This window comes from Euphorbia lathyris, chromosome 4 (assembly GCF_963576675.1).
Source record: "Euphorbia lathyris chromosome 4, ddEupLath1.1, whole genome shotgun sequence".
NCBI lineage: Eukaryota > Viridiplantae > Streptophyta > Magnoliopsida > Malpighiales > Euphorbiaceae > Euphorbia > Euphorbia lathyris.
In genome coordinates this window covers 36,831,170-36,856,461 of record NC_088913.1, presented here as the reverse complement: position 1 = coordinate 36,856,461, position 25,292 = coordinate 36,831,170, and the positions used below count along the sequence as shown (strand labels likewise).

General features: G+C 31.3%; 1 pseudogene; it reads right to left on the bottom strand.

The window, feature by feature from the left end:
* Nucleotides 1-4,155: 4,155 nt before the first annotated feature.
* The window catches only part of LOC136227137 (glucuronoxylan 4-O-methyltransferase 1-like), a 76,434-nt pseudogene continuing 55,297 nt past the window's right edge, over nucleotides 4,156-25,292 (bottom strand).

The window sequence follows — 25,292 nt, the reverse complement described above, 5'->3', positions numbered from 1 at the left end:
ATTTTATATCATGCAAAATTCACGATACAATAAATCTTATTTCAATTAGGTTTATAGGCATTAAATTGAACTAACAAATTTTAGCTCGGTTTGATTTTCGTCTTACATTAACACCAATTGAAGTTTTTAAGGAAACTTTAGCCATAATACACATGTTGAATTTTAAGTCAATATAGGATGAATGTGTTATTTTTCTTTTTCCCAATTTATAATTTAATTCAATAACTCGTGTTAATAAAATCAAGTAGTCGTATTCTTAACTTTTGGCCACGATTGAAACCAACCTTATCACAATCGAGATATGAAAGGGAAGAAAATTAAGTAAACAGTACTTTTGGCCAAGATTGCGACCACCCTTATCACAATCGAGGTATGGAAGGAACGTTAAAATTAAAGCAAAAATTAAACGTGTTTAAAGTTTAAAGTAACGATTGCGTCCATCCATGGCATAGTCGGTACCTCTTAAGCGAACACAAATAAAATGCATATAAAGTTACGATCGAGACCACCCATATCTCGGGCGTAACTAAGCAAATAAATTAACCTAAGTACTTATTCATTTAATATATATATAATTTCATATAATAATTTAGGTTTGGGAAAGGATACTTTGTGCTTTGAAATGCCTTGAGACGAAAGACTCAATAACATGCGTGCTTATATCGTCCCGAATACTTCAATTTAAAAATTGAAAATACAAGACGAATGATAGATCGCCTTTATACTAGTTAGTTTGATATTTTGCGTATAAATTTGCCATGCAAGGTTAATCTTTTCGGCTTAACTAATTTAAAAAGGAATACAAAGATATATGTTTTATTTTCATAAAGAGATTAGTTAAAGGATAAAATCAGTAAAATTTTGCTCGGGACTAGCAAAAGATTAAGTGTGGAGATTTGTTAAACCCAAAATATACCTAAAATATCATTAATATTTATATCAGTTTTGCTATGAAAGCATGCTGTTTATATCTATTTAGAGTACTTTTACGTCCGAATATGTTTCTTTCATGCAAAGTACCTAAATATTTGGTAAAATCCAAATAGGAACAAAAACAGGTCAAAAACGAAGGAAAAACCCTAAGTTACGAGCCAAAACACGAGAAAATTCAGCGCACCGATACTAAGGACGGGAACGAAGCCAGACTCGGGAAAAAGATCTCGTGTCGCGACCGAGATTCCCTAATCTTGGTCGCGACACGCTAAATCCAACCACTTCTCCTTGCGTTCCGAAGACCAAAATTTACTCCCCTAATCTCGGCAGGGATTCCATGATCTCGGTAGCATCAGAGATTTTGGCAGCACAACTTTCACATGTTTTAATTCAAAGAATCGCGTCTGTTCGGGTGGATAGAAACGTCTCTTCGCAACAGACACGACCCTTAAACACGACTCTTCAACATTTATAAATAAAGAGTTGATTTTGGAGTTAGAGAGAATTAGATTAATTAAGATTAGTGCAGAATTTATGCAGAAATTCTGAGTCAAAACGATTCAGAGTTAGATTTTTTCTTGTAAAAGCAATCTGATGTACACAAATTGTTCTTAGATTTCTTACAAACAAAGTAGCAATTAGATTTAGATTAAGATATGTTCGAAGACTAGTTTATATTTCGGTAGAAGAAACATCATCATTATTCCGAAGATTCAGCGAGAAGATCAAGCAGCGGATGCGACCCCGGAGCCTGACAAACTCTAACGAGGTTTGAGGAAAGGATTGAAGATCCGGAACTTGAATGTCGTTTCGAATGCTTTCATGTTTAATCACTAGTAGAAAAATGTCGAGTTCTGACGAAAACGTCTAACGGAAAGAAATCCCGTCAGAAAATATTGACGGAATTCCGTCAGAAATTAAAACCGTCAACACTGGTGACGGTATTTCTGACGGGCAAGAATTTCCGTCATTAAAATTTTAGCGGGAAAAGTCCCACCACTTTTGTCGACGGAAATCTGTGACGGAAATATATTCCGCCACATGTCTGACGGAATATCTGACAGAAAATGATTTCTGTCAGCAGCTTTGACGGAATTAGTGACGTAAGAAAGTAAATTCTTATATGAACCCTAAATTTTTACTTTTGTTTTAATTATAGATAAATTTATACAAAGAAATATATTTACATGAATATATATCGTTTTCTTAAAGTGTTTAATAATTGTTCATTTATTAAAAAATACATTAAGTATAAAATTTATAAATATAATTTTTTTTCTATAACTTGAATTCATTAAAAATACCTAATAAGATTTTTATTTTTATTATATCAATTATAACTAAATATTTGGATATGAATGTTTTATTTTTAAAACTATTTCTTATTTTTTTAAATTCTTAATTTTTGTATCAAAATTATTTTAAATATTAAAAAAAGGAAAAGAGATCTTATGTTTCTAAAATTTAATATATTTTCATATGTGTTATGTTAGTAATTTTTATTTATTATAAAAAAATCTTATTAACTTTTTGCTCACTAGATATAAAATTTTATTACAACAGTCTATTTGTCTACTAAATAAATAAAATAAAATATATAGTTAAAAAAAATTACAAAGCTTTTTTTTGTTACTAATTAAGAATAATTTTAGTTTTTTTATAAATGTTTCGATATTTGATCATTTATTGGTTTTAAACCACGATTTGGTACTCGATCGATCCATATTTGACCAACGATCTATTATTTGGTCACATTTGACTCCTAACATATCTTAGTGAATGGAATTTCACCCAATTTTTTTTATTGAGATAGAACATGTATCTTATTGACACGTGACAATATTTTGACAGTTAGACTTGATAAATTTTATTTTAGAGATTTGTTTTTATATATTTTTTTTAACCTAATTAATTATTTTGACACTTACGCTTAATAGAAATGTTGTTTTTTTAAGACATGCGACGTGTGAAGCTCATGCGTCAGAATATCACAACATATTAAAGGATAGCGATTGTGTAAAGTCACCATCCAAATTGGATGACATTTCACTAATTAGAATAATTCATAGGTCAAATGAGACAAAATAATTGGCCAGGATCCAAATGACAATTTTTTTAAATAGGTCAGGACCTAAATAACAATTTTAAGCCATCATTTATACAAGGGTTAAGTTAAGGTGCAAAAATATCCCTAACGTCTAAAATGGTGCAATTTTACCCTTAATGTTGATAAATTGGTTCAATTTGAGAAATAATTGATCAAACTGTCTTCTCGGTCATGAATTTTGTCATTTACACTTCACATGTGCGTCATTTTATCAGTAACAGATCGCAAGCATATGTTGGGATGTGAAAAAAAAATTAAAAAATATACTGGCTTTTTTTGTCTAGTTCGTACAAAAAGCTAGTATATTTTTTTGTACGTGGGAAATCCAACTAACACGGATTTATTTGCTATTATTATCATTGTTGTTGTACGTGGAATATATAGATAACATAATAAGATTATGACACTCAATTTAATTCTAATAGTGCAACTAAATATCATGGAGATTTTATCGGTTTTGGCCTAAGTATGGACCCTACAGCTTTAAGGCACATCTATATATGTAATATTATCCATTTTGGCCCAACCTTGCTTATATTGTATGCTTCTACTCCATCCATTCTCGATTACATTGACACTCTTACTTCTATTAGTTTCTACTTCAATTCAACATAATAACTCTATGGTAGAGTTACTTCTTTACAAATTCTCATAATCGTAATTAGTGATAAAGCCATAATGAAATACTGAAGTGTTAAAATATATAGTATAACTTTTTGGGATTAGGCACAAGGACCAATAATTTTGTTGCAGATTCCGTTTTTAATATCAAATCTATTACAAATACTAAATAGAAATTAACCTAGGAAGAATTGACACTTTTAGGAAATTAACATAGATTGTTGGATACTTTGGGGTCATTTGAGGACACGAATCCGGCACTCTAAAATAAGTGTTATGAGGTCACTTGGGGATACGCATCCGGCACTCCAAAATAAATGTTTTTTTTTAATGGGGACATTCTAGTAATGATTTATAATGAATGTTATTTATGGTTTATAATCTAATGATACAACAAACTACATCGAAATAATAGCACAAATACAATAGACTCAATTTCTCTAAAAAAAAAGAAAAAAAAAAAGATAATAATTCTACTCAGGGCAAAGGGCCTATCAATTTGCCCTATCAAGATCACCAACCTTATGACTAGGAATAGTAAAATGCCTTAATCTCCCTTGTTGTTTATTCATATAGCCTTCACATAAAAAAAGCCATAGAAAACTTATCCTCAACTTGTCTATTAACATCATGAACAAAAACTTCAGTCTCAGCACCATCTTCCCTATTCCTAGCCATCATACCAGCAGTATATATAGCACTCATTCTTCCAGGTGCTTGTTCATAATACCCAGTTGGAGCATCCACCATTATCAAATCCCATTTCATTTCATACACTTTTTCAGGCAATCCTTTCAATGCAAGTTCACACATTGAATATTTTGGATCCCCAATTGCTCTACATTCAATTCCTCTCCCCATTTCCATCAGATTATCTGCCTGATTCACCTTGCTATCATGGATTAGTGGAAAACAAACCGAGTTACGACTTTCACTATTCTTTCATGTCTAATATTTAAGGAGGCGTTTTTCAATAAGGAGACCTTCCCTTCAAAGTCGGGTGACATGTTCCTAATACGAACAACGAACGTGAGGGAACCACTAAAAGGGTATCTAACTTACCGACATTGGGAAAATCTCCTCGCACGCGTACTTTGAAAAGGACTGCCCGCTCACAAACGGTAAAATTTAAAAAAGTTGATTTAATTAAATAAAATTAAAATGTCATTTCCATAATATATTAAAACCTAAATGTCATTTCCATAATATCTTAAAACCTAAAATTAAAAATGTTAAATTAAATTAACCTAAACAGTTATTTTAAAACAAATTAGCCTAAACATATTATTCCTCACCTACCAAAAAATAAAATTGTCAACCCTAACCCCAACCCCAGGTTTCCTTTCTTAACAATGCTTACTATGGAAAGAACAACTTAGAACAAAATTGTGACCTTAATACCCCTTAAGTAATTGGTTTGTTCATAATTCTCCATCTATATAATGGAAGGTAATGTGGAAGAACTTAACAAAATAAAATTAAAAAAACTTGATATCAGTACAGAAGAGGAGGTGAGAATATGGCAAGAAGGAAGCTGAGCAAAGGCAAGCAGAAGATCGAAATGAAGAGGATCCAAAATGAGGATGATAGGTTGATCACCTTCTCCAAAAGAAGATCCGGCATATATAAGAAATCAAGTGAACTGGTGACTCTTTGTGGTGCTGAGATAGGGTTCTTGGTGTTTTCACCAGCAGGTAAACCTTTCTCTTTTGGCTATCCTTCCGTGGAGACCATAGCCAATCGGTTTCTGGGACTCCAGATTAATGAAAACAGTCACCCTCACCCTCTGATCGAGGCTTATCGGAAGATGAAGGTTCAAGAGCTTACTCAGATGCACAATGATATGATCAGCAATCTGGAGGCTGAGAAGGCCAAGGGGGCTTGGTTGAAGGCTGCCATGATGAGAGATAAAGGGAAAGGGAAAGAGATCAATTGGCGGGATGCTCCTCACAATGAGCTTAACCGTGAAGAACTTCAGAAACTGTATGCACTGTTTGAAGAGGTGCATACAATTTTATGCAGGAAACTCACTGTGGAAAGCATCAATGGAGGAGATTCTTCTAGCCATCCATTTGGTCAGCCTCAGGCCCAGCAGCCTCAGCCTCAGCCTCAGCAGCCTCAGGCTCCAATGGTTGAACCTGTGTTTGCTGATGAGCCAGCTGCAAATGATATGCACAATACTCTGAACGGTGGTTATGATTTTGGGTTCAATTATGAATCACAGCAAGAAACTTCTCTGAGGAAGTTTTATCCCAGACTTGGGTAAAGTTTTAGTGAAAAATAGAACTCAAAACTCTTCCCACACATGAGAATAAGAGTTCTAAGTATTTTTTGTCTTTTGTTTTATGTTTTTGGTGCTTATTGGAAGATTTGCACTCGGTTTAGTTTTGTATTTGTCTTTAGTTATGTTGCAGTTTTGTTGAGTAAAAAAGCATCTAAAAAAGACAAGTGCTTTGCATTAAAAATGCCTGAATTTCAACTCCTAGAAAACCATTAATTTTGTGCAACTTTCATTTTCTCAGGTTTTTTGGTTGACAGTAAATTTCCATTCATAGGCACTAAAAAAGGGGACATATTGAATTCACCTCTCACATATGCAAAAACTCCATGAATAATAATTAGGAATAAGGTACCAAAATAGGTCTAAGGTTTTCGAAGAAGTACCAATTTAGACTTAAAGTTCAAAATAGCACCAATATAGACTTAACGTTTACAACATAATATCAATTTAGGCTCAACGTTTACAATATAGCCTCAATTTAGGTCTCACGTACAAAATAGCACCAGTATAGGCTTAACGTTTACAAAATAATATGAATTTAAGTTTAACGTTTACAAAATATATACAATTTAAGCTAAACGTCATAATTAAACTAACCATATTATATTCTTTTCTTATTAACTTTATATGCTATCTTTTTATTTAGTTCTATTTTCTTATTTATTATAATACAATTAATTAGTATTCTTGCCCATTAACTAGTGTTCGAAATATTGTGGATATTCAATTACTTTTAGTTTGCATATATTACATGAGCCATGGAATTTAGGAGTTATGGAATGATTGATGAAAAATAAATATAAGGTTTTAATGGGCAAGAATACTAATTAATTGTATTATAATAAATAAGAATATATAACTAAATAAAAAGATAACATATAAAGTTAATAGAAAAAGAATATAATATGATTAATTTAATTATGACGTTTAACTTAAATTGTATATATTTTGTAAACGTTAAGCTTAAATTCGTATTATTTTGTAAACGTTAAGCTATATTGGTGCTATTTTGTACGTGTGGCCTAAATTGATGCTATATTGTAAACGCTAAGTCTGAATTGATATTATGTTGTAAACGTTAAGCCTATATTAGTGCTATTTTGAACGTTGAGCCTAAATTGGTACTTCTCCAAAAACCTTAGGCCTATTTTGGTACCTTATCCCTAATAATTATAATAACTTATTTTCCACCTTGTATAATTCATTTTTTTAACTATAAATAATTATCACTTTTCTACCGTACATTCTTGATATCGTCAAAAATACTCACGCTGATATATAGTAAGAATTATTTGAGAATATTAACCGTTTATGGTATCCAAACATTCTAGGGTTTAAAAACCAAAACAATAACAACCAAACTTAATTCCTCCTACTCTCTTTCATCTTCTTGACCGATTTCAATGGGAGAAATAACCTATTTGGTAGGGATGTTCAACGGTCGGTTCGGTTTATAAACCGAACCGAAATAACCGAAAACCAAATAATCAATAAAATAGAAATTGAAGCTAACCGAATAATAATAACAAAACGAACGGAACGGAACGAATAATTTGGCTCGGTTTATCGGTTTCACCACATTTTTTATTAAATTAAAATTAATTATAGATTAAAAATTATTTAATTTAATTTCAATAAAAGCTTAAATTTTTTATATAAATCATGTCATTTAATTACACTGATTTTTTCTTCAAAAAAAAAATACAATTGATTTCAGAATTCATATATGGTGACTAGAATAATGTCCGATTTGAATTGAATATTGAAAACATAATTATTAAAAAAAATTGAAAACATGAACTAATATGGTCTACTATTTCAACACTAATGAATTTTATACTCTTAATTTATAAATTTTATACTTTTATGAATTACCATTAGAAATAAATAGTACAGAGAATATGAGAATAATATGTTATAAATCATGTTATTTTTGTTTAAAAACGTAGAAATTGAAAAGTTTTTTCTTAATCACAATAAAATTGACTGATTGAAAAATTGAAAATTATTAGTCATTCGGTTATAATTCTAAATCTATTTAGTTTATCTCTATCGGTTCAGTTAATTCGGTAATTTTATTATAAAAAACCGAACCGACCGAAATTATTAAAATATTATATATATTATAACCGAAACCGAATAAATAGACCGAATAACTGAACCGAAAAATTGACTCTCATTGGTTCGATCGATTATTTCTGTCTGGTTCGGTTTTTGAACACCCCTGCTGCTGTTTGGTCATCACACATATGGCTCATAATCTTTTTTTTTTTTTTTATCAAACTCACTCTTACCAATTTTCTTTTATGAAACTCAATTAACTAATATCTTGAAAGAAGCTCATCTATTTAATTATGAGCGGCCGCAGAACCCGATTATCATTTCACGCTTTTTTAGGGAGCTTTCCACAAATAGAATTCCGTTTTTATAACTCACCATCACGCACCGTTTTTAAGAACGACGCTTAGCGTATTATTTACTTGTTAGTCTTTTATCATGTTTTTAGGCTAATAATCATATGTTAGAGTCGCCACACGGGTTTAATGTCAGGGAACATATTAATTTAGATGACATACGAGCTCACAATATATCATCTCTTCAGAGTTAGGTTCGTGACTTAAAAGATTTAAGAGTCTGATTAATGAATGCGTAGACTTGTCTTTTATTAAAATACCATATATAATCTAAGTCAAATTCCATTTAAATTACTGTTTTAGGAACGAAAGCTTATCGAAAAAGATAAAAATAGATTACATCACAATTGAATGGAACAAATAGCCCTAATACATCATTTCTAGTCCTAAATAAACTATTAAACCTGCAAAACCGATGAACTTTTAGCCGCGGGACATTGAGATCCGTCTTTCAGATTAAACTATGACGCCAGACTTGATCAAATAGGAGTTACAGGGCCTAATCAATCTAACACAAAATAACATGCAGTTATATCCACAACCTAGTTTAATGTTTTATCCGGTTTAATATCTTTGAAAGACTAAAATATCCCTATTACCCCGAGTTTGGTTTTATTCCATTTAAAGAATACACTAAATCATACAAATATACAATAATAATAAATTTATCGAAATAAATAGATTCCTAAACTACCCGGATCAAGACAGAATTATGTTTGCCTGTCTTTTGTCACTGATCTGACATAGGGTGTCCGATCGGGAACATGGTCTCCGATTGGGGACCAGTTACAGGCAGCAGATTCCCTTCTTTGGTAGAAAACCTGGAAAAGACATAAAATGAATATAAACAGATTGCAAATAAAGGGAAAGGGTTTAAAACCCTTCAGAAGTTACCTTTTGAGTGCTTTTCCAGTTTGTTGTACGTGGTATGCCGACGAACATGGAATAGGAACTTGAATCAACAATCTGGACCCGAAAATCAGTGACTCCGAAAGATCAGAAACAATGGGATCCAAATAAGTTAAGAACCGAATTACAATGATAATGAAAGGTTTGGACCAGAAATAACGATTCTTGGAAGTTTAGTGACTTCAAGAAACAAAATATAGTGAAATGGATTGTGGGAAACCCGATTTCGACTATATAAACTAAAAATAGTGTTTGATTTGGGAGTTCATACTCTCAAAATGCGATTGAATTGGCAAAACACTTATGTTTTCACTCTTTTTCACTCTCTTTCACTTAGTTTCTATTTGATTTTCACTATGTTTCATTAACTTTCACCTTCTTTTCACTCAAAAGACTTTCTTTTTAATAAAAAAATGTCTTCTCGAATCTTCTCCTCTTTCTGTCCCATTTTTTGACAGTTTATGCCAAATAAATACAGTTTTGGGCAAAAAACTGCCCAACTTTAAATTAAAATCTGCATGTAAACCGTCCATAGTTGTCGATCAGAGACGGTGGTTCCCGATCAGGGACTGACGTGGCAGGGTCAAAATTTTTATATCCAGAAATACATCGAACTTGACAGTTTTTTATAAAGAAATAAGCTTAAAACAAGAAGATGGAGTCCGAGTCTTAGCTCGTGTTTCCGTACAACGTGACGTGAAGCCTACTCATACACAACCACAAGCAAGTAATATAGACACATCACGAGAACTCATATAATGTTTATAAATGTAACTAAAATCAACAAGATAGCCATTAAAAATAGTACTACATATATTGATTAGTATGAATATAAGAGTTTGAGGTAAAAAAAAGAATAGGATCAATTTTGTTAGTAGGAATAGTCTCAATTGTAGATAGGGGCAAAACGTGATGAGAAGTCAACAGAGGAAAATGACCCTTCTAAAAGGAGAAGATGAACCGACACATATGATAAGAAGTCTCACTATTTTATTTTTTAAGGTCATAATACGACAAATTATTAGAAGCACGAGGTTTTCCATGTCAAATGGAGAATCTTCCATACATATTTTGACACGTGTAACATGGACTCATATATTTTATAAGAGGCTCCATTGTTTTAATTATTATGCGGGATCACAATACACGTGTCCAAATGTGAATTGGGGTCCTCCGAGTGACATGGAAGATCTGATGCTTAATATAAGATCACTCTCATAATACGCATGTCCAAATATAAATTGGAGGTCCTCCAAGTGATATGGAAGATTAGGTGCTTAATATAAGAACTTCACTCCGTGACCTCTAGATCTTTAGTTCAAAAAAAAAAAACTCGAGATATTTTTCAAAATCATGGACAAACAACTTTCAGGAGATAGTACTCAAATATTTGAGGACTTGAAAAATGTAATTGATGCCACATTATGAAGTGTAAATGACAAGATTTAAGACCGAGAAGATAATTTGATGAATAATTTCTCCAATTGACTCAACTTGTCAATCTTAAAAGTAAAATTGCTCTTGGCCTCCAACGTTAAGAAAAAAATTGCATCATTTTAGACGTTAAAGGTAATATTGTTTTTAGGTATAAGCGTTAGGGGTAAATTTTTACACATTATTCCTTATTTTATTAACACTTTCGAACTTATTTTTATTGTATCTCTTTTTTAATAAAAAAAATCAATTTCTTAATTTGAATACTCAAAAAAATTAATTTCCGAAAATTATAAAAATTTATAACTAAAAATAAAAAAGTATAAAAATGTTATCAATTTTAAAAAAATTAGTGTTGAACTTAGAAAAAATTAAATATGTCTATACTTTTCACGTTGGATATTTTTAAATTTTTAACTGATATATAAAAAGGCCTAATGCTCCTTCAGTTCCCTTAACTTGTTCAAATTGGTCATTTTACCCCTCCAACTCATTGAATATCCTATTTATCCCCTTAACTCCATAGAAATGGTATTTCCCACCCCCTTAACTTGTCCAAATTAGTCATTTTACCCCTCCTCAACTCATCGAATATCCTATTTACCATATTAACTCCATAAAAGTGGTATTTCTCACCCCTTATGATCATATTTACCCCCTTAACTCCATAAATTTAAAGTGGTATTTCTTACCTCTTTATATTATAAAATTAATAGCACTTATTCAAATGAGTTTGAAAATATATATTTTTAATATCAACTTTTTGTTTTGCTTTAATTTGATAATTATATCGATCCTTCATGTTATTATTATAATAATATTGTATTACAATAATTAGATAATCAAAATTTAACTAGCAAAAAAAAAGTTGAAAAGAGAAAGAATGAATAAAAGATATAAATAACAAGAACAATTTTTTTTTTTGATAAAAAAACAAGAACATTAATATAAACAAGTTAAAGACATTATATGTAGGGAAAATGTACCAAAATATAGGTTTAACGTTTAAAAAATGTATCAATTTAGGTCTCGATGACGGATTGTAAGGGGTGAGAAATACCACTTTTATGGAGTTAATGGGGTAAATAGGACATTCTATGAGTGGGGAGGGGGTAAATGGACAAGTTGAGGGGGTGGGAAATACCATTTTTATGAAGTTAAGGGGGTAAATAGGATATTCTATGAGTTGTGGGGATAAATGGATAAGTTGAGGGAGTGAGAAATACCACTTTTATGGAGTTAAGGGGGTAAATAGGACATTTGATAAGTTGAATGGGTAAAATGATCAATTTGGACAAGTTAAAAGGGTTGAAGGAGTATTAGGTATATATAAAAATGATAGGCTTTTAAGGTGTTGGTGGCTGGAAAAAATTTGCCCTACCCTGATAAGCTAAACTTTGAAAAATTAGCTCCAAGTATGAATTCCTACCACAACTTGTGCTTCAAATTGAGAAAGTAAGAAAAAAAAATAATAATAATAATAAATGAGATGAGCCAAAACTTTCATTTTGACTCTTAAAAGGGCAATCGTAATTCAGCACCCCTACGTAGGGTGGAGAGGTTAAAAGCATCTGTTTCTACTGGGTATAAAATTAAGTGTTAGTATTTTATACATTCGAAAGATCATTGGTTTAATTGATAAAATCTGAATTAATGAGGGGTAAAATATGAGTTTTTGCTTAATTATAAATCTCCTCATTATGCATATCGAATTGGAAATCCTTTTTCTACAAGGAGACGATGATGATAGTTAATCTTTAATTACTTGAACACTAATCCGAATTCCTTTCTTCTTTCCGTATTAGGAACAACTGTACAATTATATATAACAATCAATCTTTCCATTAAACATAACGATCAATCATCTCAACTTCATAATTGCTCAAGTAAACATGGATAGGGTTAGGGAGGATATGTCTCTTAAAACGATACAAATTCCGGCAGAGTGGGCGCCGGAGTATCCCGGGAACCCATCTTCCCTGCAATTTTTCTTCAACATCTCCTACCAAATCCAGAAAACGGTCGAGTGTTTAACAGAGAGCGGTGGATTTATTAACTGGCCAAGATTGACAAACGATGAAGTTGTCCAAGTTCCTTTTAAATCAAACTTTGATATATTGAAGAACAACACTGAAATCTTCTGCTTCCATCTTTCCCACAAATTGGGGGTTTTAGGGATTGAATTTCGTCATCACAAAACATTGATTTGGCAGATAATTCAAAATGTCCTGGGGATTATAAAATCAAACCCTGATATTGTTCAGAAGCTGAAGGTGTTGCCGTTGATGTTCAAGATTGTTTATAGTAAGACTTATTGTGTTACGGAGAGGGAATTAATGTTGGAGCTATCGCGGAGGGAGTTGGAGAGACAAAACTACGGTATGGTGCCGGCGGCCAAGGAATCGATTGAGAGGATCGTGAATTCCGGGAAAGTGGTGACGGAGAAGGAGAATTGCGGTATATGTTTGGAGGAGATTAGTGAGAATGGTGTTGCAATGCCTTGTGATCATGTTTTTCATAAGGGTTGCATTTTGGAATGGTTGAGCAAAAGTCATTACTGTCCTATCTGTAGATTTGAGTTGCCTGTTCTTGAGACTTAGTTTCCTTTTTATTTTGGTTTTTGGAATTCACAATATTTTTTATTCAATTTATCAGTCTAATTACAAGAAATTGCAAGAATAATACGATTTTTTGTTGTTGCATGTGGAATTTATAGATAACATGTCAAGATTTCGACACTACAACTTATTTTAAGTGTAATAGCGTAACTCAGTACCACTCAGATCTATGCTAGTCCGACCATTTGGCTTGAGGAGCCCCCTTTGTTAGCTCTCTCTTGCTCGCCGATAAATGTAACCGTTGATTGCTATTAATGAAAGTTTGCCTTTTCTTAAAAAAAAAAAAAAAAAATTACCACTCAGATAATTTTGATCCAAATCCAACGTTGCGCTTTATGAGTTTAAAACACGTATATATATATATATATAATTATTAGAAACACATGTTATTAAAACGTTTCAACCAGTCATTCCGAATGGGAATGACATACATAATATCTCTTAAGAGTGTATCTTGTTCAAACTTTTTATTCTGATCCCACTCATTCCGAATCGAGTTGCATTAATGCTCCTACTTCTATTAAGTTCTACTTTAATTCAATATAACAGTTATCTAGCTATTTTACAAATTCTCATAATCATACATAATAGTGGTAAAGCCATAAAATACTCAAAAGTATATAAAATATGTTAAAAAACGTACAACCTTTTGGGATTAGGCTGTTGCATATTCTGTTTTTAATATCAAATCTGTTATAATTACTAATTAGAAATTAATTTAGGAATAATTGATACTTCTAGGAAGTTAATGCACTGAGTGTTGGATATCCGAAAACACTTGGGTCATGCATCCGACACTCCAAAACAAATTTCCCTTTTTTTAATGGGGACATTTCGAGGACACTTTTAAGCTAAGATTATCATAGATTCTAAATTAATCAATAAGTAGAAGACAAAGTAAAACTCTAAAAAAATCAAAATCTAATGACAAGTATATATTAGTCGTTACTTGTTTATATAGTTTAAAAAAAAAAGTGAAGAACAAACAAAAAAGGAAAAACATTTAAAAACGTGAAAAACGAAAAAATTGAAAAAATGAAAACAGATTATACGAAAAAATGTGAAAAGATGCTAAAAGCGAAAAAGAAAGTAAAAAAAAAAACTGAAAATTTTAAAAATGAAAAAAATATGAAAAACGAAAAAAAAAACATGAATATGGAAAAATGAGGAAAAAATATGAAAATGTTATTAAACACAAAAAAGGGGAAAACGTGAAAAAACAGAAAAAATGGAAAAACAATAAAAAAAAGAGAAAAAATATGAAAATGGAAAAAACGCAAAAAACGTAAAACAAAAAAAAATCATGAAAACGAAAAAAAATGAAAATCAAGAAAATTGAAAAAATGTGAAAAGCATAAGAATGGTAAAAAAAAATGAAAGCAACGACAAAATAACAAATTATTTGTTATTTTTTAAGGTTTTTTTTTCCATTTTTTCGTTATTTTATTATGCTACATTTTATTTTTCATTGCGAAGTCTGCCATGTCTACTATTTCTCGGAACAAACCAAGTGACGACTTTCACTATTCCTTCAGGATTGTCCGTTCAATAAGGATCCATTCCTTTCAAAGTCGTGTGACATATTCCTAATACGAACAAGGAACATGAGGGTGACCACTAAAAGGGTATCTAACTTACCGACATTGGGAAAATCTCCTTGCACGTGTACTTTAAAAAGGAACGCCTGCTCACAAACGGTAAAATTGAAAAAAGTGGATTTAATTAAATAAAATTAAAATGTCATTCCCATAATATATTAAAACCTAAAATAAAAATGTTAAGTTAAATTAACCTAAACATATTATTCCTCACCTACCAAAAAATAAAAATGTCAACCCTAACCCTAACCCCAGGTTTCCTTTCTTAGCAATGCTTACTATGGAAAGAACAACTTAAAACAAAACTGTGACCTTAATACCCCTTAAGTAATTGGTTTGTTCATAATTCTCCATCTATATAATGAAAGGTAATGTGGAAGAACTTAATAAAATAAAATAAAAAAACCCTTGATATCAGTACAGAAGAGGAGGTGAGAATATGGCAAGAAGGAAGCTGAGCAAAGGCAAGCAGAAGATCGAAATGAAGAGGATCCAAAACGAGGATGATAGGCTGATCACCTTCTCCAAAAGAAGATCCGGCATATATAAGAAATCAAGTGAACTGGTGACTCTTTGTGGTGCTGAGATAGGGTTCTTGGTGTTTTCACCAGCAGGTAAACCTTTCTCTTTTGGCTATCCTTCCCTGGAGACCATAGCCAATCGGTTTCTGGGAATCCAGATTAATGAAAACAGTCACCCTCACCCTCTGATTGAGGCTCATCGGAAGATGAAGGTTCATGAGCTTACTCAGATGCACAATGATATGATCAGCATTCTGGAGGCTGAAAAGGCTAAGGGAGCTTGGTTGAAGGCTGCCATGATGAGAGATAAAGGGAAAGGGAAAGAGATCAATTGGTGGGATGCTCCTCTCAATGAGCTTAATCGTGAAGAACTTGAGAAACTGTATGCACTGTTTGAAGAGGTGCATACAATTTTATGCAGGAAACTCACTGTGGAAAGCATCAATGGAGGAGCTTCTTCCAGTCAGCCTCAGGCTCAGGCTCAGGCTCCAATGGCTGAACCTGTGTTTGCTGATGAGCCTGCTGCAAATGATCTGCAGAATACTCTGAATGGTGGTTATGATTTTGGGTTCAATCAAGAAACTTCTCTGAGGAAGTTTTATCCCAGACTTGGGTAAAGTTTTAGTGAAAAGATAGAACTCAAAACCCATCCAACACAGGAGAATAAGAGTTCTAAGTTTTTTTGTCTTTTGTTTTATGTTTTTGGTGCTTATTGGAAGATTTGCACTCGGTTTAGTTTTGTTGAGTATTGTATTTGTCTTTAATTATGCTGCAGTTTTGTTGATTATGAAAAGCATCTAAAAAAGACAAAGTGTTTTACATTAAAAATGCCTCAATACACTAATCCGAATTATATATAACAAATTAATCAATCTTGTACAATTATATATAACAATCAATCAATCTTTCCATTAAACATAACGATCAATCATCTCAACTTTAAAATTGCTCAAGTAAACATGGTTAGGGAGGATATGTCTCTTAAAACGATACAAATTCCAGCAGAGTGGGTGCCGGAGTATCCCGGAAACCCATCTTCCCTGCAATTTTTCTTCAACATCTCCTACCAAATCCAGAAAGCGGTCGAGTGTATAACAGAGAGCGGTGGATTTATTAACTGGCCAACATTGACAAACGATGAAGTTCTCCAAGTTCCTTTTAAATCAAACTTTGATATATTGAAGAACAACACTGAAATCTTCTGCTTCCATCTTTCTCACAAATTGGGGATTTTAGGGATTGAATTTGGTCATCACAAAATATTGATTTGACAGATAATTCAAAATGTGCTGGGGATTATAAAATCAAACCCGGATATTGATCAGAAGAAGCCGAAGGTGTTGCCGTTGATGTTCAAGATTGTTTATAGTAAGACTTATTGTGTTACGGAGAGGGAATTAATGTTGGAGCTATCGAGGAGGGAGTTGGAGAGACAAAACTAAGGAGTCGATTGAGAGGATCGTGAATTCCGGGAAAGTGGTGACGGAGAAGGAGAATTGCAGTATATGTTTTTCATAAGGGTTGCATTTTGGAATGGTTGAACAGAAGTCATTACTGTCCTTTTTATTTTGGTTTTTTCCAAATTCACAATATTTTTGATTCAATTTATCAGTCTAATGTTTCATTTGTGACACAGTTTCTTTTATTAGAAAAAATTGCAAGAATAATACAATTCTTTGTTTATAATCTCTATTTTAGGTATTGATGAAGGTACAAAAGGAATAATTATACCATAATATGGCTATTTTTTCAAAATAATGAAATTAGATTAGTATAATTTTGTTTTAATTTGAATTTTGTTATGATGAGCAACACTTAGCCAGTTTGATAATCAAAGACGTTTTCTTGATTAAAAAACCCAGGTTTCAATATATTGGAAAACATTAACCCATACAAAACTCAATTAACATGGAAAAATTGAAGTGCTTGTTTAACGTTATCAATTTCTCACGTAATAATACAATTTACAAAATCAATCCAACTAACACCAATTTTATTTGTCATTGTGGAATATACCGATAACATAATAATATTATGACACTCGATTTAACTTTAACAGTGCAACTAAATATCATGGAGATATTATCCGTTTTGGTCTAACTTACCATTGGGAAAATCTCCTCGCTCACGTACTTTGAAAAAAAAACGCCCGCTCACAAACGATAAATTTTAAAAAAGTGGATTTAATTAAATAAAATTAAAATGTCATTTCCATAATATATAAACCTAATGTCATTCCCATAGTATATTAAAACCTAAAATTAAAAATGTTAAATAAAATTAACCTAAACAGTTTTTTTACAACAAATTAACCTAAACATATTATTCCTCACCTACCAATAAAATAAAATTGTCAACCCCAACCCCAACCCCAAGTTTCCTTTCTTAGCAATACTTACTATGGAAACAACAACTTAGAACAAAACTGTGACCTTAATACCCCTTAAGTAATTGGTATGTTCATAATTCTCCATCTATATAATGGAAAGTAATGTGGAAGAACTTAACAAAATAAAATAAGAAAAAACCTTGATATCAGTACAGAAGAGGAGGTGAGAATATGGCAAGAAGGAAGCTGAGCAAAGGCAAGCAAAAAATCGAAATGAAGAGGATCGAAAATGAGGATGATAGGTTGATCTCCTTCTCCAAAAGGAGATCCGAATATACAAAATACTCCCATGAATAATAATTATAATCAATGTTTTGAAAACCGGACCGGACGTTGAACCGGTGAGACAACTGGTTCAAGGTTCAATAGGTTCAACCGGTTCAACCGGATAAAAAATATATATATATATAAAATAAAATGATGTTTCATTGAACATAAAATTAAAAATTTCATACATATAATAAACAATTCTTAAGTTAACATATTAATTAAAAATTAAAAACTCATACACATAATATAAAAATTTACACATCGGTAACCAATCCTTAATTTAACACATTAATTAAAAATTCACACATCTAAAATCAAACCCATAGTTTAACACAATATTAAAATTAAAATTAAATTAATTAACACCAATTATTAAAGAGGTTGTTCTCTACCTAATTTTTAAATTTTTTCCTTAATTCAATATGTTTTTCAAAAAATGGCAAAAAACCAGGGTCAATCCGGTTCACTGGTTCAATACCGGTTCGCGGTTCAACCCCAGTTTGATGCGGTTTAATATACTTGAACCTGTATAGCTAAAACCGGACCGGACACTTGATTGGTTCGCGGTTCGACCGGTTCGACCGGCCGGTCCGGTCCGGTTTTCAAAACACTGATTATAATAATAAGGGTAATTAATTTATTAGTCCCTATATTTTGACAAAACACACTGTTAAGTCCCTGTATTTTCAAAAACACATGGTAAGGTCCCTAACCTTTTTCTCAGTGAACTGTTTAGTCCTTCTGTCTGTTTGTTAGATTTTTTAACGTTTATGACTTTGGAAATGACTAAATTATCCTTTACTATTTACCCTCAAACTTTAGAAGAGGAAATCCAATTTAGAAAAAGAAGTCGTTTGTATGGAGAACAAGAAAAAGAACAGACCCAATGCTTACGAATTTGAACGATTAAGAAGAAAATCAAGAAGAAGAACACTCAAAGTTGATTTCAGATGCATTAGAGTTTAAAGGAAAGGAAAATAAAGGAAAAGAATAACACAAATCCAAATTGACTAACAAAATTTTCATGAGAGTCTAACGGCAGGGACGAAATAGTTCACTGAGAAAAACATTAGGGACTAAACAGTTCATCGAGGAAAAGGTTAGGGACTTTATCATGTGTTTTTGAAAATACAGGGACTAAACAGTGTGTTTTGTCAAAATATAAGGACTAATAAATTAATTACCCTAATAATAATAACAACTTGTATAATTCATTTTTTTAACTAGAAATAATTATCATTTTTCTACCGTATATTCTTGATATCGCCACGTGATATAGTCATGTTAATATAAGTGAGACTTATTTCTGAATATTAACGGTATCCAAACATTCTAGGATTTTAAATAATTATCACTTTTCTACCGTACACATCATGTGATTTCGTCACAAAATACTCACGTTAATATAGTAAAAATTATTTTAGAATATTAACCGTTTTATGGTATCCAAACATTATAGGGTTTAAAAACCAAAACAATAACAACCAAACTTAATTTCTCCTACTCTCTTTCATCTTCTTGACCGATTTCAATGGGAGAAATAACCTATTTTATAGGAGTGTTCAACGGTTGGTTCGGTTTAGAAACCGAACTGAAATAACCGTAAACTAAATAATCAATAAAATGGAAATTGAATCTAACCGAATAATAATAACAAAACGAACGGAACGGAACAAATAATTTGGCTCGGTTTATCGGTTTCACCACATTTTTTTATTAAATTGAAATTAATTATAGATAAAAAAAAATTAATTAATTTAATTTCAATAAAAGCTTAAATTTTTTTATATAAATCATGTCATTTAATTACGCTGATTTTTTTCTTCAAAAGAAAAATACAATTGATTTCAGAATTCGAAATGACTAGAATAATGTCAGATTTAAATTGAATATTGCAAACATAATTATATACAAAAAAAATTAAAAACATGAATTAATATGGGCTACTATTTCAATACTAATGAATTTTATACTCTTAATTTATAAATTTTATATTTTTGTGAATTACCATTAGAAATTGATAGTACAGTTGCAGAGAATATGAGAATAATATGTTATAAATCATGTTATTTCTGTTTAAAAACGTACAGTTTCTTAATCACAATAAAATTGACTAATTGAAAAATTGAAAACTTAGAAAACTATTAGTCATCCGGCTATAAGTCTAAATCTATTTAGAGTTTATCTAGATCGGTTCAGTTAATTCGGTAATTTTATTATAAAAAACCAAACCGATCGAAATTATCAAAATATTATATATATTATAACTGAAACCGAATAAATAGACCAAATAACCGAACCGAAAAATTGACTTTCATCGATTCGATCGATTATTGCAGCCTGGTTTGGCTTTTGAACACCTCAATTGTTTGGTCATCACACATATAGCTTATCTCATAGTCTTTTTTTTTTATCAAACTACCCTTACCAATTTTCTTTTATGAAACTCAATTAACTAATATCTTGAAAGAAACTCATCTATTTAATTATGTGTGAGGGGCCGCAGAACCCGATTACCTTTCACGTTTTTTTAGGGAGAGTTTGGTAAATAGAATTCTGTTTTTACACTGTCACGTATCGTTTTTAAGAATGAGGCTTAGCATATCCCTTCCGGTGAATTCGTTATTTACTTATTAGGGGCCATTTGTTTTTGGGATTTCAAGAAATGGTAAAGGAATGAGGAGGTTTCATTCCCCCTAACTCCTCTAATCTCATTCCCCCAACCCTCCTAAGGTTTTCCATTCTCTTTCTCATATTCCTCACTAATTTAAACATCTACTCTATTTATAAAATTTCATTTTAGTATTTATTTTGTTTTTAATTTTTTATTTTGGTCCATATATTTATTCATTTTTACTTTTTTAATCCTTGGATTAATTTTACTTTTAATCCTTATACTTATATATTATTTATTTATTCTCAAAAATTATTTTTGACTAATTTTTACTTTTTGATTCTTATATTTATTTATTTATATGTTTTATCCCATGACTAATTTCACTTTTGATCCTTATACTTATTTATTTTTATTTTTTATCCTGAAAAATAATTTTGACAAATATTTTTCTTGTACCATATTATTCGGTTTGGTATTTATTTTTAATTATTTTAAAATAATTATTTTCTTTTTAAAATAGAATATTTATGCATTTTCTTTGATTTATTTTATTTCAGTTTCTACAGTTACATCGTCTTTTGATTTTAATGGTTGAATAAATTGATTTTCATTCTTATATTTACATGTGATTAATTTATTAATATAGACACATATATATATATATATAGAAATTATTGTTAAAAACATAAATCTAGTTTATTGCCTCATTTGAACCAAACAGCCACAAAGGGAATCATGGGTATATCATTCCCTTTGTGGAACTGAAACAAACAGATGAGGGAATTCATGGTCATTTCATTCCTTTCTCCCTGTTTCCCTTTCTTGATTCCGTTCCGTTACCTTTTGTGATAACCAAACGCCCCCTTAGTCTTTTATCATGTTTTTAGGCTAATAATCATATGTTAGAGTCGCCACCCCGGATTTAATGTCAGGGGGGACATATTAATTTAGATGACATACGAGCTCACCACATGTAGGGGTGAGCAAAATAACCAGTAACCGATTACCAACCCGATAATCGAACCAGAATTTTAGTTTGATTCGGTTATTTTAACATTCTGGTTCGGTTCGGTTTTATTTTTTACTTAGTTTGGTAATCCGTTATCGGTTCGGTACTGAAAAAATATATCGGTATAACCGATAACCGAACCGACCTTATTATATAAATATAAAAAATATAATTTTATTTTTACATATATAAATAACTTATAAAATATAAAATCCAACCCCTAAAAAATATTTTTATCTTTATATATATAAATTTTGGTTCATTAGTCTTTAATTTCTTCAATTGTACTTTTATACGAGAGCATTATTTGAAAACCAATTAAACAAAAATATACAAAAATTAAATATTATGAGTTTTCGGTTATTTGGTTGGTCACCGAACCGACCCGAAAATTTTCGATTACCAATCTTATTCGGTTCAGTTCGGTTATGCAAATATCACGAACTTCGGTTCGGTTAACCGAAAGTTCAGTTCGGTTAGTAACCGAACCAAACCGATGCTCACCCCTAACAACATGTCACCTCTTCAGAGTTAGGTTCATGATTTAAAAGATTTAAGGATCTGATTAATGAATACGTAGACTTGTCTTTTATTAAAATACCATATATAATCTAAGTCAAATTCCATTTAAATTACCGTTTTAGAAACGAAAGCCATAAATAAATACGAAAAAGATAAAAAAAAAAAACAGATTACATCACAATTGAATGGCACAAATAGCCTAATACATCATTTCTAGTCCTAAATAAACTATTAAACCTGCAAAATCGATAAACTTTTAGTCACGGGACATTGAGATCCGTCTTTCAGATTAAACTATGACGTCGGACTTGATCAAATAGAACTTATACAGGGCCTAATCAATCTAACACAACAACATGCAGTTATATCCATAACTTAGTTTAATGTTCTATCCGGTTTAATATCTTTTAAAGACTAAAATATCCCTATTACCCCGAGTTTGGTTTTATTCCATTTGAAGAATACACTAAAACATACAAATATACAATAATAACAAATTTATTGAAATAAACAGATTCCTAAACTACTCGGATCAAGACAGAATTATATCTGCCTATCTTTGTCACCGATCTAACACAAGGTGTCCGATCGGGAATAGGGTCTCCAATTGGGGACCTGTTACATGCAGCAAATTCCCTTCTTTGGTAGAAAACCCGAAAAAGACATAAAATGAATATAAACAGATTGCAAATTAAGGGAAAAGGCTTTTAAAACCATTCAGAAGTTAACTTTTGAATGTTTTCCCAGTTTGTTGTGCGTGGTAGGCCGACGAACATGGAAGAGGAACTTGAATTAATAATCTGAACCCGAAAATCAGCGATTCCGAAAGATCAGAAACAAGGGCTCCAAATAAGTTTAGAACCAAATTGCAATGATAATGAAAGGTTTGGACCCGAAATAACAATTCTTAGAAGTTTAGTGACTTCAAGAACCAAAATATAGTGAAATGGATTGTGGAAAACCCGATTTTGCCTATATAAACTAAAAATAGTGTTTGATTTGGGTTTCCATACTCTCAAAATGCGATTGAATTGGCAAAACACTTATATTTTCACTCAATTTCACTTAGTTTCCATTTGATTTTCACTATGTTTCACTAACTTTCACCTTCTTTTCACTTAAAAGACTTTCTTTTTAATAAAAATGTCTTCTCGAATGTTCTCCTCTTTCTGTCCTGTTTTTTGACAGTTTATGCCAAATAAATGCAGTTTTGGAAAAAAAAAACTGCCCAAATTTAAATTAAAAACTGCCTGAAAACCATCCATAGTCGTCGATCAGAGACAGTGGTTCCCGATCGAGGACGTTGTACCCGATCGGATAATGATGTGGCAGGGAGGAAATTTTTATATCCAGAAATACAACGAACTTGACAGTTTTTTATAAAGAAATAAGCTTAAAACAAGAAGGTGGGATTTAAGTCTTAGCTCTTGTTTCCGTACAACGTGATATAAAATCCACCTATACAAAACCGCAAGCAAGTAATATAAACTCATCATTAGGGTTGGAAAAGGTCCATACTCACATGAAATCATATAATGTTCATAAATGTAACTAAAATAACAAGATAGCCATTAAGAATGGGAATACATATATATTGATTAGTATGAATATAAGAGTTTGAGGATAAAAAGGAATAGGATCAGTTTTGTTAGTAGGAATAGTCTCAATTGAAGATTGTTCTTGAGGTAGGGGCAAAACGTGATGAGAAGTAAACGGAGAAGAATGACCCTTCTAAAAAGGGAAGATGATTTCATAAAAAAAACATATAATGAGAACAACAAGCTTCTGCTTGTGCATGTCATACACTTTGCACCATTCCCTCACCACCAAAGAACTACTAAAATAATTGTCGATTGTTGACCTCTTAGTTCAAAGAGTAGCTAAAGAAATCTAACTTAGAGAATTGAACAAGACCTAACATTTGGAGCGGTGAGTATGGATCCCACTCCATGGAGAAAATATTAGAAGCACTCGGTTCTTCATGTCAAATGAAGAACCTCTCATACATATTTTGTCATGTGTAACATGAACCCACAAATATTATAAGAAGTCTCACTATTTTATTTATTAAGTGTGGTCACAATACACGTGTCCAAATGTAAATTGGGGGTCCTCCAAGTAATATGAAAGACCATGTGCTTAATATAAGAACTCCACTCCGTGACCTCTAGATCTTTAGTTCAAAAAACCCGAGATATTTTTCAAAGTCATTGACAAACAACTTTCAGAATATAGTACTCAAAATAAATCCACTCCTCAATCTGAGGACTTGAAAAATGTAGTTGATGCCATATTAGGGGGAGAAGAAAGAATCTCAAATAATAACGAGCAAGACCTCAAAATCCATAATCTCAAAGACGATATGATTGAGGAGCCCGATACAAATGGAACTTCGCAATAGATCCAAATAATTATAAACTATGTTACTATTATTAATTACTTTTAATGGACTCTTTATTTTAAGGGATAATGTGCAAAAATACCTCAAACGTTTACAGGCAATAGCAATTTTTTTCCTTAACGTCTAAAATGATGCAATTTTACCCCTGACGTTGGCCGTCAAGAGCAATTTTACCTCTAACATTGACAAGTTGGGTTAATTTCAGACATTATTATAAAACACAGTTGTTTTGTTTCTTATTCTGCACCAATTTACGTAGATGATTCTAAAAAGGATTTCATGTTTTTTTTTGTGATTTATTAAGAGAATTGGAGATTAATATTTTTAAATTCGGTGAAATATTTGAATTTTTTTTTGTCCAATAAAATACAGTGTATTTTTTATTTTTTTTAAATTAATGTCTAATCATATGTTTGTGTCATGTTACTAATTAATGATAAAATAACGCAATATGAAGTGTAGATGACAAGACTTAAGACCGAGAAGACAATTTGATAATAATTTCTCCAATTGACTCAACTTGTCAATTTCAAAAGTAAAATTGCTCTTGGTTGCCAATGTTAAGAATAAAATTGCATCATTTTAGACGTTAAATGTAATATTGTTTTTAGGTATAAACGTTAGGGGTAAATTTTTACACATTATTCC